Below are 16,348 nucleotides of genomic sequence, written 5' to 3'. Positions count from 1 at the left end.
AGCTGCCTGTGCCCCGAGCACTGGAATCCCCTCCCTAAACATCCCTGCCTCCTCCTTTAAGACACTTCCTAAAACCTACCTCTCTGCCAAGGCTTTGACCACCGGTCCCATATCTCTTTCAGCAGCTCAGGGTTAAATGTTTGGCTGGCAGGATAACCCCATTGCATATTTTACAACATTTTTAAAAATGCTATCTTATCGTTGTTACGGGTGTTTAACATGTTTGTGTGAAATATTTTTGTTCACTCTTAAGTAAAGCTGTTAATCTGTTTATTAATGTATGGCTTTGTCTTCTACAGATTCATTACGACCCAAGGAGGCCATTCAGCCCAGTACCTAGCACAAAGGAAGATGGTTGTAGTTGTTGGAGGTCAGTCATCTCAGCTCCAGGACATCACTTCACAAGTTCCTCAGGGTAGTGTCCTCGGCCCAACCATCTTCAGCTGCTTCATCAACCATCTTCCTTCCATCATAAGGTTAGTAGTGGGGATGTTCGCTGATGATTGTACAACATTCAACACCATTTGTGACTCCTCAGATACTGAAGCAGTCTATGTCCAAATGCAGCAAGACCTGGCAATATCCAGGCTTGGGCTGACAAGTGGCAAGTAACATTCACACCACACAAGTGCCAGGCAATGACCATCTTCAACAAGAGAGAATCTAACCATCGCCCCTTGACATTCAATGGCATTACCATCATTGAATCCCCCACTATCAACATCCTGGGAGTTACCATTTACCAGAAACTGAATTAGACTAACCATATAAATACTGTAGCTACAAGAGCAGGTCAGAGGCTGGGAACCCTGCGGTGAGTAACTTGTCTCCTGACTCCCCAAAGCCTGTCCACTATCTATAAGGCACAAGTCAGGAATGTGATGGAATACTCTCCACTTGCCTGGATGAGTGCGGCTCCAACAACACTCAAGAAGCTGGACACCATCCAGGATAAAGCAGCCACTTGATTGGCACCCCATCGACAAATATTCACTCCCTCCGCCACTGACGCACAGTAGCAGCAGTGTGTACCATCTACAAGATGCACTGCAGGAATTCACCAAGGTTCCTTCGACAGCACCTTCCTATTCCATGAACACTACCGTCTAAAAGGACAAGGGCAACAGATAGATGGGAACATCACCACCTGGAAGTTCCCCTCCAAGCCACTCACCATCCTGACTAGGAAATATATCACCGTTCCTTCACTGTCGCTGGGTCAAAATCCTGGGACTCCCTCCCTAACAGCACTGTGGGTAGTACCTACACCACATGGACTGCAGCGGTTCAAGAAGGCAGCTCACCACCACCTTCTCAAGGGCAACTAGGGATGGGCAATAAATGCTGGCCTAGCCAGCGAAGCCCACATCCCGTAAATGAATTTTTTAAAGAATCCATGCCAGTTCCCTGTAGGTCAACTGGTCAGTCGCCATTTCCCTGCCTCGTCTTCAGAACAGGCTTCACAAATACTGTCAGGCAGAAACAGCAAGATGTACAAAATGACAGCTCTCTCTGTTTCAGGTCCTTTTCAAACCCAGTCCCAAACTTGGTCACCTCTCCTTTCACCCACAATCTTTTCTGAGTCTCTCTCTGTTATTGCTAAGAGGAGGGCAGCAGGAGGTTTGTGGATTAGATTCAGCGAACACCCTTTCCCCAGCACTTCATTAGCTTTGGGTTGAGGTGCCGTGCATTGAAGCAACAGGGCATTCATCTCAGTCTGCTAAAATAAAAACTGAAAACTCAGTTAAATAACATGCAATGTCCACATTAGCAACAGCTATTTAAATTAAGCCAAACAAGGCAATGGAAAATTCATTCAAGCAAGTTATTGTGTGTGCTTAAGACCTTATTGCTAAACTGCTGTTTTGCTTCCAAGAAATTGAAAAAGGAGAATTCATAATAAATGCAAATTAATGCTTAAAATATTAATGCTATTAAATCCAATCTTTCTGCTTTAAGTCTCTATAATAAGTCAGTTTGCACCAATGTAGGCCTCTCCTGCCATCTGCTGGTCAAAGTAAGTACAACAGTGGCATGCAGTGTTAAGTTATACTCTTTAACTTTGTCATGTATGTTAATTAAAGTCTGTGGTCTAAAACCACAATGTATGAATAAGTCAACTTTACAAATTATTGGCCCAACACCGAGAAGTTTCACGTCCACCTTTTCACTCAGACGGTGCTCTGAGCAAGAAGATCCTCCCTGAAAACAGCCAACAGCAACTTTACCAAAAGAGCGAGATCGTAAATTAGCCAACACGAAAAGATGAGCTCGTGTAAAAGGCTGTTTCTGTCTGGGAGCAGCAGGAGGAGGAATTAAGATGCCAAAAAATAAAAAACATCATTTGCAAATTAGTGTGATGGGATGCGAGGTGTTCTGCATTTTCACTATCAAGGTAACTCTAATCACCGGTTTGTATTTCAAAGTTAAGACCACACAACAGCTTCCAGACCCAGCTGTGGCTCAGTTCATAGCACCCTCGCCTTTGAATCAGAGGGTTGTGGGTTCATGTCCCTCTCCCGGAAACCAAGAACTGTGATTGTACTCGAAAGAGTTGCAATCTGTGACTGTTGATAACTCGAAAGAGTTTGAGTGAAGAGGGAGATGGTTCACAGTCTCCAGACCCAGTTACTCTGTGATGCACGGCGGGGTGGGGGGGGTAGAAGTGATGACAATGTCCCTGTGAAATGCTCCCAGTAAAACACTGTCCATCGCGGTCCCACTGTCTCTGCCTCTTGTGCATTTCCTGACCTGCACTTTGCGGAGATCAGGACCCATCGCACCGACTCCTGACCCACCCTCGGGTTCATGGCAACAACCTGTAGACCGAGGGTCTTCCTCCGATCTCCGGGTGGTCGTACCCCGGGAGACGTGCTGGGGGAGCCCCTCGGAAATCCCCCCGTGCGCTGACTGCACGGGAACTGCCTCCGCTGGGCGATTCCCCTGAGTCTGGACCCCACCAAAACTCCGAGTGAGAGTCAGAGGCTCCAGGTGGTTCTGACTGACTGAGCAGGACAGGTACCCAGGAGAAACATTAAAACCAATTCCAACCCCTGGGTAACTGACCCCCCTCCTAATCCCCACCGACCCACCCAATCCCCTCCCTCACTGACCCGACACCCTACCCCCTCACTCACTGACACCCTACCCCCTCACTCACTGACCCGACACCCTACCCCCTCACTCACTGTCCCGACACCCTACCCCCTCACTCACTGACCCTACCCCCTCACTCACTGTCCCGACACCCTACCCCCTCACTCACTGACACCCTACCCCCTCACTCACTGTCCCGACACCCTACCCCCTCACTCACTGACACCCTACCCCCTCACTCACTGACCCGACACCCTACCCCCTCACTCACTGTCCCGACACCCTACCCCCTCACTCACTGACCCTACCCCCTCACTCACTGACCCTACCCCCTCACTCACTGTCCCGACACCCTACCCCCTCACTCACTGTCCCGACACCCTACCCCCTCACTCACTGACACCCTACCCCCTCACTCACTGTCCCGACACCCTACCCCCTCACTCACTGACACCCTACCCCCTCACTCACTGACACCCTACCCCCTCACTCACTGTCCCGACACCCTACCCCCTCTCTCACTGACCGGACACCCTACCCCCTCACTCACTGACACCCTACCCCCTCACTCACTCACCCGACACCCTACCCCCTCACTCACTGACACCCTACCCCCTCACTCACTGACCCGACACCCTACCCCCTCACTCACTGACACCCTACCCCCTCACTCACCCGACACCCTACCCCCTCACTCACTGACCCGACACCCTACCCCCTCACTCACTGACCCTACCCCCTCACTCACTCACCCGACACCCTACCCCCTCACTCACTCACCCGACACCCTACCCCCTCACTCACTGACCCGACACCCTACCCCCTCACTCACTGACACCCTACCCCCTCACTCACTGACACCCTACCCCCTCACTCACCCGACACCCTACCCCCTCACTCACTGACCTGACACAATGACCATCCCTCCGTAGCTTGTTGAAGTGGTTGGGACATTTAAACTTCCCGGAATACGGCAGCTAGTGCCGTAAAAATGGGGCATAGCTTGGTTCCCCCCACCCCCCACCCTCACTCCTACACTCCGAGGGAAGGATTCCCGAACTGGTACAGTCCACATTCCTGAGGAGGCCTGGTTCTGAGGCCGGTAAGGAATGTGGAACTCCGGAGCAAGGTAAGTAAATAGGAGCAAAGTGGCAAGAGATTCAGCCCAACATCTTAAGGATCTTAAACACCTATCGCTGGCCCGCTATCGAGGTCTACTTGTCCCTCCCACCCCCTCTACCAGCTTATATTTCATCTCATTTCTATATTTTTTAGTTCTGATGAAGAGTCACACGGATTCGAAGCGGTAACTGTATCCCTCCCCGCAGACGCTGTCAGACCTGCTGAGTTTTCCCAGGTATTTTTGTTTTTAGTTCTAGATTTCCAGCATCCGCAGTATTTTGCTTTTATCTTAAGGAAGGTGGTCAACTCGAAACAGGGAACTGAACTGAGAACATTATCGCTGTGCTTGTCCTGTGCTATTCAGCAGCTGAATATACCCAGTCTGGGAATGCCCTCCCCCCACCCCCATGCCAAGAAGTTGGCTCCAGTCCTCAACACAGCCGGTTACTGGCTGCCTGAAACCTACTAAGCTGGATGGTCTGTATCTACCTCCTAATTATTTTTATTCTTCCATGGGATGTGGGCGTCACTGGCAAGGCCAGCATTTGTTGCCCATCCCTAATTCCCCTTGAACTGAGTGGCCTGCTTGCCCATTCCAGAGGGCAGTTGTGGGCCTGGAGTCACGTGTAAGGATGGCAGATTTCCTTCAGGACATTCGTCCCTATAGGACATGGGTTTTTCCAACAATCGATGATAGTTGTCATGTTCACCATTGCTGAGACTAGCTTTCAATTCCAGATTGATTAAGTGAATTTAAAGCTTACCAGCTGTCGTGGTGGGATTTGAACCCTTGTCCCCAGAACGTTAGCTCAGGCCTCTGGATCACTGGTCCAGTGACATTATCACTTCCCCACCACCTGCCCCTAAAATTCCTGCATCCGCCAGCAGGAGGCAACTTGTAGAACAGACGAAGCAGACCAGTGACCCTCCTCACCCTCTCTTTCAGAAAGAGCCATCAACAAAGGGGCTCAAGTCGAGGGGCAGCTTCTTACACACTGTCTGGCCCCTAGGCTGTAACCCCAGCAGCTGCTGCCTTCTGATTGGTCCACATATCTGCACATGAAGGCACACAAGTTGTCCAATGACCCAGAGGAATCCCTCCCACCAGGAGCCAGTGAAACATGTAGAGGTGTCTCAATCACCTTAGGGCTGGTGTTGGCTGCTGCAAGGTCCTTATGTAGAGGTGGGGATACAGCCAAAGGAATTCTGTCGACTGTGCCTGCAGAGAGGCACCCTAAACAATCAAACATCTCCTAGAATTGCTCTCTACTACCAGAGCCATGCAGCCCTGAAGGTCCGGAGGTCTCCAACTCTCGAGCCAGAGCCTGTGTGGGACAGGAAAGGTGACCTCATTAGAAAGAGACTGAATCCTGTTCCAAACTATTCTAGACAAGGAACTTGAGACTGTGGAACTCTGTACCTCCCTCAGCACTCCCATCCCTACCTCTTAGAAAAATAAGAAATAGGAGCAGGAGTAGGCCATTCGGCCCCTCAATCCTGCTCCACCATTCAATAAGATCACAGATGATCCTCAGCCTCAAGTCCACTTTCCCTCCCAAACCCCATTTCCATCCCAAACCCCATTTCCCTTGATTCCTTCAGTGTCCAAAGATCTATCGGTCTCAATTTTGAATCAACAACTGAGGATCCACTGCTCTCCAGGGTGAAGAAATTACTCCTCGTTGTTATGACCCACCCTCAGGTGAGGTTCCCCTAAACTTGTTGCTCCAGGCGAGAGACCCCTCAGCTTGTCACTGCCTGGCTGGGGTACCCCCAAATTGTTATAGCCCGGGTAAGGAGGGGTGAACTGGCTCCTTGTCTTTATTCAACAACCCCCCCACCTCACCCCCCACACCCCACACCCCCTCCCCCACACCCCCCCACACACCCCCTCCACCCCACACCCCCTCCCCCACACCCCACACACCCCCTCCACCCCCACCCCCCACACCCCCCACACCCCCCCCATCCCACACCCCCCCCCACCCCACATCCCCCCCACCCCCCACATCCCCCCTCGCCCTCTGTTGGTCACAACAAGATTTAATCTAAAAAGGATCCCTTTCCCAGACCCAATCATTCTGGTTCTGAAGGAGCCAATATGATCAGACTTTCTTGAGTTAAAGGTAAGAGTAAGTTTATTAACTACTAAAGGCAAGAAAGGATAAAACGCATGCATATACGGCCATACAGGTTAAAAGTAAGAATTTAGCTTGAAGTAAGTGAATATTTATATATATATGTTAAGAAGGAACAGTGCTTGACTCATGGGGAGAAGGTGATTGAACCATTGCAATTCGAGATTCCAGTAGAGTTGACTCCAGTAGATGAATAGTCGGATTTGAGGTTCCAGTGGAGTTGAATTTGGTAGAGAGGGAGAGAGATCGGGATACCTGCAAAATGGTGATTTGCAGGGGGAATGTGTGTGGCTGTTACTTCTGAGTTAAACTTCCAGCACTTGCTCTCTCTCAGAACACCCACCAACAGTCAGACTCACTTTGCAGTTCACTCTTAACCCCTTCTTTGTATATTCCAAGTGGGAAGCAAATTGACAAATCTTGATGAGGTGATACTCATCTCCCATTATGTCCCATTGTCTTTACCAGGGGGAGCAATTAGTGCCTGGATGTCTTTAGAAGTACCTTGTCTGCCAACAGGATGGGGGTTCCATTATGTCTTAGGGAGTCACCCTGCAGCCTTCTAGCCAGTGGCGTGTAAACACAGGTCTTATTTTTTAAAGTCCAATATTTCTGAACACAATTCGGCATTTTTCTCTCATTATCATGACATCATCAGTCCAAAATGGCTGACTCTTTATCCCGAGGCTGTGTTCTCGATTCCCCAGCCAGGGGAAACAGCTTCTCAGTGTCTACCCTGTCAAACACTCAAAGAGTTTTATTTGTTTCAACATCTCATTTTTAAAAGTTCTAAATGTAGATGGTACACACCGCTGCCACTGTGCACCAGTTGTGGGGGGAGTGGATGTTTAATATTGTGGATGGAGTGCCAATCAAGTAGGCTGCTTTTTCGTGGATGGTGTTGAGCTTCTTGAGTGTTGTTGGAGCTGCACTCATCCAGACCACTCCTGACTTGTGATTTGTAGATGGTGCTTATAACAGTATTGAACTAAGTGGAGAGCATGGAATTATTTATTATTGGGACATTGCTCTAAATCAGTCAATTAAGTGTCCAAAAAACATTGTTAACCATGTTTAAAGTGTAATTTCTAACAACTCACAAGACTTAAAGCAATAGCAATCAGTAATCAGGCAACACTGCCCTCGTGTGGCAAATGTAAGCAGGTCAGCTTGTGCCAAGCCATTCACAATCTATCTGCAGTCTTGTCTTGGAGTCTCACTCAATACAACTACCCCTCCAATATGCAACCTCTCAGATGGCGAATGCAGAAAAGTGACAGTGACCCAACCGGATACAGGCAAAGTGAACAAGCCTTCATTCAACCCCACAGACAGTGCATGCCTCCAAATCTCTCCAGTGCTCAGATTGGAGTCCTAAGGAATTTGGTGAAAGATTAACTCTCTTTTCCAGAGTGTTTCCAACACTTTCAGGTTTAAGCAGGTTCCAGCATCTTCAGGTGTTTGCTTTTGGTATAGAAACCTTCCTACACTGGGCACCAACAGCAAAATTCTCAGCCTCACCTACAAATCATTCATTCCATCTGCATCTAGGTCTCTGGGCCACTGTAAATTTTACCCTCCCATCTTCTACCTTCTGTGCAGAACTTTTAACCACACACTCTAGAGCACTCTCCCTCAAACCAATGTGTCAACCAATATTAAAGCAAAATACTGCAGATGCTGCGAAGAAGGGTCGTGCGGACTCGAAACGTTAACTCTGTTTCTCTCTCCCCAGGTGCCGCCAGACCGCTGAGCTTTTCCAGCATTTTCTGTTTCTGCTGTTGCAAAAACTGGACAGTAGTCACTGTGGTTGATCCGGTGTTCTCCAATGGGGTCCACGTGTAATCTTCTTAACTTTTTTGTGCATTTTTTTTAACAAGTTGAGAAACACAGCGAGTTAATGGTTTGTTTGATTGTGTTTTGCTGCCTTAGTCACTGAATAATGGTCACGTGCCATTATTCAGTAAATACACAGACATGAAGTGCTTTTCGACTAAAGTTAATACCGTGTAAATCTGCAAGTGTTGTTAGGATAAATTCAAATGAGGCATTCCTAGCTTTCTCTTTTGTTGCTAAACCAACCACAACGGAAACCAGGCAGTCAACTTGAGCGGCTGTTATAAATTGTCGTATTATTACATTCATTCACGGGATCTGGGCGTCACTGGCTAGGCCAGCATTTATTGCCCATCCCTAATTAACCACAGTAGGATCTGGAGTTACATGTAGGCCAGACCGGGTAAGGACAGCAGATTTCCTTCCCTAAAGGACATTAGTGAACCAGATGGGTTTTTACGACAATCAGCAATGGCTTCATGGTCATCATTAGACTTTTAATTCCAGATTTTTATTGAATTTAAATCCCACCATCTGCCACAGTGGGATTCAAACCCGGGTCCCCAGAGCCTTATCTTGGATTATCAGCCCAATGACAACACCACCATGCCACTGCTTCCCAATAATTGTTATGTGTAAGTGTTCCAGGAGGCCACATTTCACAGCTGTGCTAGAGACTGATGTGCTGTGTAACAGAACCAGTTCAAGCTGGTCTTTCTTGTGTACAAGGCAGCATGGCAAGTTAAAGATAAAGAGTTCTGCTTTTTCCAAGCTTAAAGTGCGATTACTAACAACATCTGGGAACAATTGACAACAAGTACACATAGCAGCTGCTAAATTTTGGGGGGAGTTGGTCAGCGGGAAAAAAACTGAACGAACCATTTATGAAACTACATAAGTAAACAAACAGGTTTCAGCAATGGGGGTGAAAGGTTATATTTACTGATATACACCTACATATACTGACATACATATAGATTTCCATGTATTTACATCACAGTCTTCCCCAGGATTTCATATTATGTTTCTCATTCTGTCTATGTAACAGTTTTGTAAATGTGTAAATCTAAATGACAATTCCAAAACTGCGAACCAGTAAATAATATCAAAGAACATAATTTAATCTGGCCCGCTCTGTCCTAATGATTATTGATTGTGTAAATTGCGCATAAAACTATCTAGTAACTGTTACAGGAACGTGAGCCATACGACCCATTATAATGTGCATTTCTTCTGAAACATATTCTGTGCAGAGTGCAGAACAATGTGAATGTACAATCAGTGCCATAACATTCCTAAAATAAATCCGACATGGTAAAGGCTAATATTCAGGCTAATGCGCAATATTCCTTTTCAATAGTTAAAGGTTCGCCTCGGCTGCCGAGCTCCCCGGCATCACCCAGGGTTTTTCTTACAATATAAACCCCAATGTATAAAAATAACAGGGACTCGGGATAAGGGTCAACATTCAACATGAAACGTGATTTATTTAAAATAAAAAACACGCTCAACTGATGAGCGACCGTCAGAGACAGAAAAACAATCCGACTGAAGGTAAACTCGGCCACTCCAATCGGGAATGTCACGTTACAAGAGTCTTGTTGACATAAGGATTCAGTCATTGAGTAAAGCCCCGCCCCTCTCCAGCACTGCAAGGACCCGACTTTAGGTGTCCTTAAATACTGCTAGAAAACTTATGGTGCAAATAAACTAGTGGAAATGCAGCTAGTTATAGTGTCACCAATGCAAATAATAATGATGGTACAGTTTGTGTAACTCACCGCCCCCAATGCCTTTAAATCTCTAATCGGGCTGTTTAAACTGGAGGTTGATCATTATTGTTAATTGTTTTTTGGGTTTACCTGTTGCTGCCTTGTCACTGGCCTTTCCAGCTGACACCTCGGGCAGGTCCTGGGTTGAGTGACTGTGCTGTGCTGGAGAGAGAGGGGAGGGTCCGGGCAGCGCTGCAGCTTCTCACTCCAGCCCCACTCCAGCCGCTGGTCTGCAGGGATCATTGGTCAAATGGTAAGTTATTAACTCTCTGCCTTATTTAGGGGGTTTTTTTTCCTTCCCCCTCCCCACTCTAAAGAGGGTGGGGGGGAGACTCACGGTTATTCACATCTTGGAACGTGAAACAAGGATTAAATTTGAAGAAATCCGCCTTTAAAGTGACATTTAAATCAGCTTTTTTTTTAAACCGGATTAATAAATGTTTTGCATTTTTCATCTCCCCCCAGGATTAGAGATTTCCGAAGGCAATTCTCCATGTGACGTTAGTGTGTTTTATTTTGCAGTTTCAAAATTTCAGTTTTGGAATTAACAACCAGTGAAATGTTTGTTTGGACAATTTTACGCCTCTGTTTGTCCGGCAGCTTCATTGGGGCAGCGATGAATGTGAATGTAATGGTCTCTGACTGGGGGTCCCGGTCTCAGGGAGGCTGCGGTGCTCAGGGTTGGTTATTTTTGGGGTTGAGGTTATTACAGGGGTTGCTATGGCATTTGGGTCATTGTAAAGAACATCGGATTTCTTCTTGGGAGGAGAGGGCAATGATCAGGGGCACAGGGACCTGCCCCCTGTTTGCTTTCCAGTCAAACTTTAATAAGGGGCAAACGTTCACATTCTTTGGCGAAACCTCCTCCCGATTGTGGGATGGAAAACTCGGGATGACACTCGCCAGCTACTGATTGAATTAAATCGCTTTGTTCAGCGGCTGGAGTCGGATAATGTGATCCCCTTGACTGGGTACGAGAGTCAGACCTGTACTGACTGATGATGGGAGTCCTGGGGGTCTGTCCCAGATAAAAAAACCCCGCTGTCCAGCCATTCCGAAATGTCATCCCAGGATCCCAGCCCCTTTTCATGTGTTCATTGCTCTTCCTGCGAGGAAAAGAGAACTTTCCAAAAACTCAGGACCTCCCACATGAGGTCAGTGGGAACAAGGCAATCAATTTATGGACAGAAAGCTCCCACAGACAGCAATGTGATAATCAAATAACAGAGCGATTTATTTCAGTCCGTCACTTGCATTCAGTTTTCTGCCCTGTGTACTAAGGTTTGTGCAGTGTTCTAGCTGATAATGTTTATTTGCACCTTTTATTTCTCATCAACGAGTTGCCCCTCAGCACCCAGCCCTACCTCACCTCCACCTCGCTCAACCCCTCCACACTTCAGACTGCTTGACCACCATCAGTACTGGGTGAGCAGAAATTGCCTCTGATTAAGTGTTGGAAGGACCAAAGCGGTCAGGAGCAGTGCTCGCCACTGACCTCAAAGAAAGCTGCCCACTCAGACCTAGCGATCCCTGTGCTGTGGATTTCCCCTTTTACCAAAAGCAGTTTGAATCTGGTGCCAAGTCAAGGGGGTCTCCAGACGTGCAGCAGCAGTGATGGTAGTAAACCAGATATGCAGCCAATCATATTGCAGTATTCTCACAGACAGCAAAGCATAAAGTTAAAAGTGCTGAAACCTTTCACTTTTAATTTAAGTTTTCAGATAGTAAAATAAATTATGATTGGATTAAGATATTAATATACTATTTGCAGCTCAGAAACAGGTCATTCGGTCCAAAATATCCATACTCCACATCAATACAAACAAACTCTTTTTAAAAAGTGTGAAGTATTTTAACCTTTGACATTCTGCAAATATAAAATTAGCTTTTCAGCATCAGTGAGGGTGTTTAACAGTAATTCAGAAGTTAGAACATCATTAAACCCCAATTACATCTCATTCAACAAGATGTAACTATTTTTAGTTTTACAATGGAAGTTCTCATCGATTCAGTTGATTTCCCATTTATTGTTGACTGGGGGAGTCCACAACTGTGCACCCTCTGGAGAAGCATAGAGTCACTGACAGCAAATTGTAGATTTCCATGTTATTCTGCCCATGTGCAGGCATCTGAAGTTGCTGTCAGTTTCAGTAGAGGATTGTCACTTGTTTTTGATCCCGGCCACCAACTCCATGTCACTGTCTGAGGCCAAATCAGATAGTTTGCGACCTGCGTGGACAACCTGAGTTCAGCTAACCCAGCATTACAACTGCAGATCAATCGAGGGACTCTCCCTTTCATTCATTGAATCCCTCATAGAATCTCTCAAAGAAATTATCCAAACTAATTGTGTTCCTTATTCACTACCCCTTTGAAGTTGAATTCGCCCACAATAGGTTCACAGTAATTTCCATGCTGTGAATACTAATGTAAGTGACAGCTCAGGGGACCCGGGTTAAAGTTGCATTCAGTTTCTTTGTGGCTTTCACAATTTACAATATAGCAGAAAGTAGTCATTTTGTCAATGGAGATGTTGGCGAAGTGGTAATGTCCCTGACTAGTAATCCAGAGGCCCAGGCTAATTCTCTGGGGATAGGGGTTCAATTCCCACCTTGGCAGCTGGTGGAATTTAAATTCAATTAATAAATCTGGAATTGAAAGCTTAGTCTCCGTAATGGTGACCCATCTGGTTCACCTACTCCAGACCCACAGCAATGTGGTTGACTCTTAACTGCTCTTAACTCTGAAACGGCCGAGCAAGGTTAGTTCAAGGGCAATAAGGAGTGGACCTAGTTAATTCTAAATGCAAACTAGACTAGATTTTAGAACGAGATTAACCATTAAAATTAACCCTTAAAATTCCCTCTCTCTGGCCTTACCAGTGATGCCCTCATCCCATGAAAGAATAAAGAAGGAAAAAGTTGTGTAGTGATCAGTGTGCTCTCATTGTACCTGCATCCAACTTTAAATGTTACTTCATGATCTGTAAAAGAACGCTTAACTTTTCATATCTGGAGAGATTGCTTGTTACTTAATAGCCAATGATTGAAGGTGTACTTTGATTAATGAAGTGCTCAGGACAGTAACCAATTCGTCCATTGATCTTGAAATTCTAAGTGAGAGTTAATCACAAACAGCACAGTGTGAATGAATCAAAGATAAAGAATTCATAATGCCTTTCATGACCTCCCAAAGCATTTCACCGCCAGTGAAGTACTCTTGAACTGTGACCATTGTTGCAATAAAGGAAATGCAGCAGTTAATTTGCAGACAGCAGGTTCCCACAAACAGCGATGTGATACTGACCTGTCGGTGGACGGGTAAAGCACAAAGTAAGCAAGCACAAAGAAAGTAGCTGGTCACTAACTGCAGCTAGTCATAGTGTGTGAGCTTGGGAATTTGGTGAGAGAGGGAATTTTAAGGGTTAATCTTTTTCTAAAATCTAGTCTAGTTTGCATTTAGAATTTAAATACAATCACCAGTTAAAGTTAAGTTTCTTTCAGTCAGTCAGGGATAAACAAGCTCCCTGCAGGAGAGGCAGCTGTAGATAGTTAATTTGGTAGCCTGTTTGAACTAGGTTCTCCAGGCAGCAGTGCTGTCTCATCTCTAGAATTTCAGCTGGTATAAATAAAGATGACCTTGCTAAGTGCACAAAGTTAGTGGGCACAAAGACGGGAACTGGTCACTGAGTGCAGCTGGGTGCAGAGTGTGAGTTTGGGAATTTGGTGAGTGAGGGGATTTGGTGCTGTTCATGTAAGTAGCTAGCTTAACTTTGAGTTTAAAAAAGCATGGAGAATGGACGAGCAGTTTAAAAGAGCCAGGGAACTCAGTCTGTGCACCAGCCGCATTCTGAGAAATATTCAAAATACGATATCACAGGGAACCAGGTAAGTGAGTGGTTCCCTCATTCATCTTTAAAAACTCAGGTAAATTTTTTTATTTGTTCATGGGATATGGGCAGCGCTGGCTAAACCAGCATTTATTGCCCATCCCTAATGCCCTTGAGAAGGTGGTGGTGAGCTGTCTTCTTGAACTGCTGCAGTCCCTGTGGTGTAGGTACACCCACAGCGCTGTAAGGGAGGGAGTTCCAGGATTTTGACCCAGCGACGGTGAAGGAACGGCGATATATTTCCAAGTCCGGTTGGTGACTGGCTTGGAGGGGAACTTCCAGGCGGTGGTGTTCCCATCTGCCTGCTGCCCTTGGCCTTCTAGATGGTAGTGGTCATGAGTTTGGAATGTGCTGTCTAAGGAGCCTTGGTGAGCACTGCATCTTGTAGATGGTACACACTGCTGTTACTGTGTGTCGGTGGTGGAGTAAGTGAATGTTTGTGGGTGGGGTGCCAATCAAGAGGGCTGCTTTGTTCTGGATATTATCAAGCTTCGTGAGTGTTGAGGGAGCTGCAGACAAGTGGGGAGTATTCCATCACATTCCTGACTTGTGCCTTGTAGATGGTGGACAGGCTTTGGGGAGTTACTCACTGCAGGATGGTCATTACCTGGCAATTGCCTGGCACATGTGTGGCACAAATGTTACTTGCCACTTGTCAGCCCAAGCCTGGATATTGTCCAGCTCTTGCTGCATTTGGACATGGGCTGCTTCAGTGTCTGAGGAGTCACAAATGGTGCTGAAAATTGTGCAATCATCAGCAAACATCCCCAATTCTGACCTTATGATGCAAGGGAGGTCATTGATGAAGCAGTTGAGGATGGTTGGGCCTAGGACGCTACCCTGAGGAACAGTGATGGCCAGGAACTGAGATGAGTAACCTCCAACAACCACGGCCATCTTCCTTTGTGCTGGGGTATGACTCCAATCAGCAGAGTTTTCCCCCTAATTCCCATTGACTCCAGTTTTGCTAGGGCTCCTTGATGCCACACTCGGTCAAATGCTGCCTTGATGTCAAGGGCAGTCACTCTCACCTCAACTCTGGAGTTCACATCTTTTGTCCATCTTTGAACCAAGGCTGTAATGAGGTCAGGAGCTGAGGGACCCTGGCAGAACCCAAACTGAGCTTCACTGAGTAGGGTATTGCTAAGTAAGTGCCACTTGATAGAAATGTAGATGACCCCTTCCAATACTTTACTTAGTAATTGTAATTATTTAGCAGTAATTATAAGCTTTTATTAGTAGTAAGGTTTACTAGCAGTATCAAAGCTTATTAGGAGCAGCAGGGTCTATGGATCTAGTCTTCAGGTTTATAATAAATAGCCTGTAAAGTAAGGGCAGGGCAGCTGGGCCACCTGGAGTGCCCATCCTGTAACACGTGGGTACTCCTGGGTGCTTCCTGTGGCCTAGATGACCACATGTACAGGAAGCATCACCAGCTGCAGAAACTTGAGCTCAGGCGACACCTGGACTCAGTGTGGCACATCTGTGAAGCTGAGAACTATGTGGATAGCATGTTAGGAAGGTGGTCACACTACTGGTTGAGAGAGTACAGACAGAGGGGGAACGGGTGATCATCAGGCAGTCTAGGACGGGCTTGTTCGACCTTTTTGCAAAGGAGGCAACATCTCCATTTTTTTTCTCACTCAAGGAGCTGATGAGCAGATTTCGGAAAGATACATGAATTTTTTTTAAAAGCTGTGAAATGAAGAAAAGAAACAACTTGCTGAGCAATGTTAAAGCAATAAATTGATGTTTTTTTTTAAAGAATAATTAATGAAAATGACCGTTAGATTGTAAGAGGGTGAGTGTGCGTGTGTCTCTGGGTGAGAGTGTGAGGGTGAGGGTCACTGAGGATCACGAGACTGGGAGTGAGCCAGGCACACGTGCATGCGCGCACATTCGGTCCCTCTCTCCACCTCACCCCCCTGCACACGCACGCGCGCACACTCTCGCTCCCTCTCTCCCTCTCCACACACACACTCCCTCCCCCACCCCACACACACACTTTCTCCCTCTCTCCTTCCCCCCCCCCTCCACACACAGTCTCACTTCTCTCTCATTCTCTATCACACACGCTTACTCTTCCCCCTCTCTCTCACTCACTCAACTCTCTCTCTCTCTCTCACACTCTTATAGAAACGTAGAAAATAGGAGCAGGAGTAGTTCATTCGGACCCCGAACCTGCTTCACCATTCAACATGATCAAAGCTGATCCTCTATCTCATCGCCATACTCCCACTCTCTCCCCATACCCCTTGACACCTTTAGGGTCCAGAAATTTATCTTTTTCCTTCTTAAATATATTGTGACTTGGCATCCACAGCCTTCTGTGATAGAGAATTCCACAGGTTCATCACCTTCTGAGTGAAGAAGTTTCTCCTCTCCTAGGTCCTCAATGGCCTACCCTATATCCTGAGATTGTGACCCCTTGTTCCAGACAACATTCTTCCAAACTCCAGTGAATACAAGCCGAGTCGGTCCAATCTCTCCTCATT

At 46.6% G+C, this 16,348-nt stretch overlaps 1 long non-coding RNA gene across 1 annotated transcript in view; it reads right to left on the bottom strand.

Moving 5' to 3' along the window:
- LOC144668650 (uncharacterized) overlaps nt 1-10,096 on the bottom strand; it is a 49,061-nt gene extending 38,965 nt beyond the window's left edge. Inside the window, exon 1 of the long non-coding RNA XR_013573526.1 lies at nt 10,055-10,096. This is a non-coding gene — a long non-coding RNA (uncharacterized LOC144668650). The remainder of the gene's footprint in view (nt 1-10,054) is intronic.
- Between the last annotated feature and the right edge of the window lie 6,252 nt (nt 10,097-16,348).

This window comes from Cetorhinus maximus, chromosome 27, assembly GCF_964194155.1.
Source record: "Cetorhinus maximus chromosome 27, sCetMax3.hap1.1, whole genome shotgun sequence".
Classification (NCBI taxonomy): Eukaryota; Metazoa; Chordata; class Chondrichthyes; order Lamniformes; family Cetorhinidae; genus Cetorhinus; species Cetorhinus maximus.
This window is presented reverse-complemented; position numbering and strand designations above follow the sequence as displayed.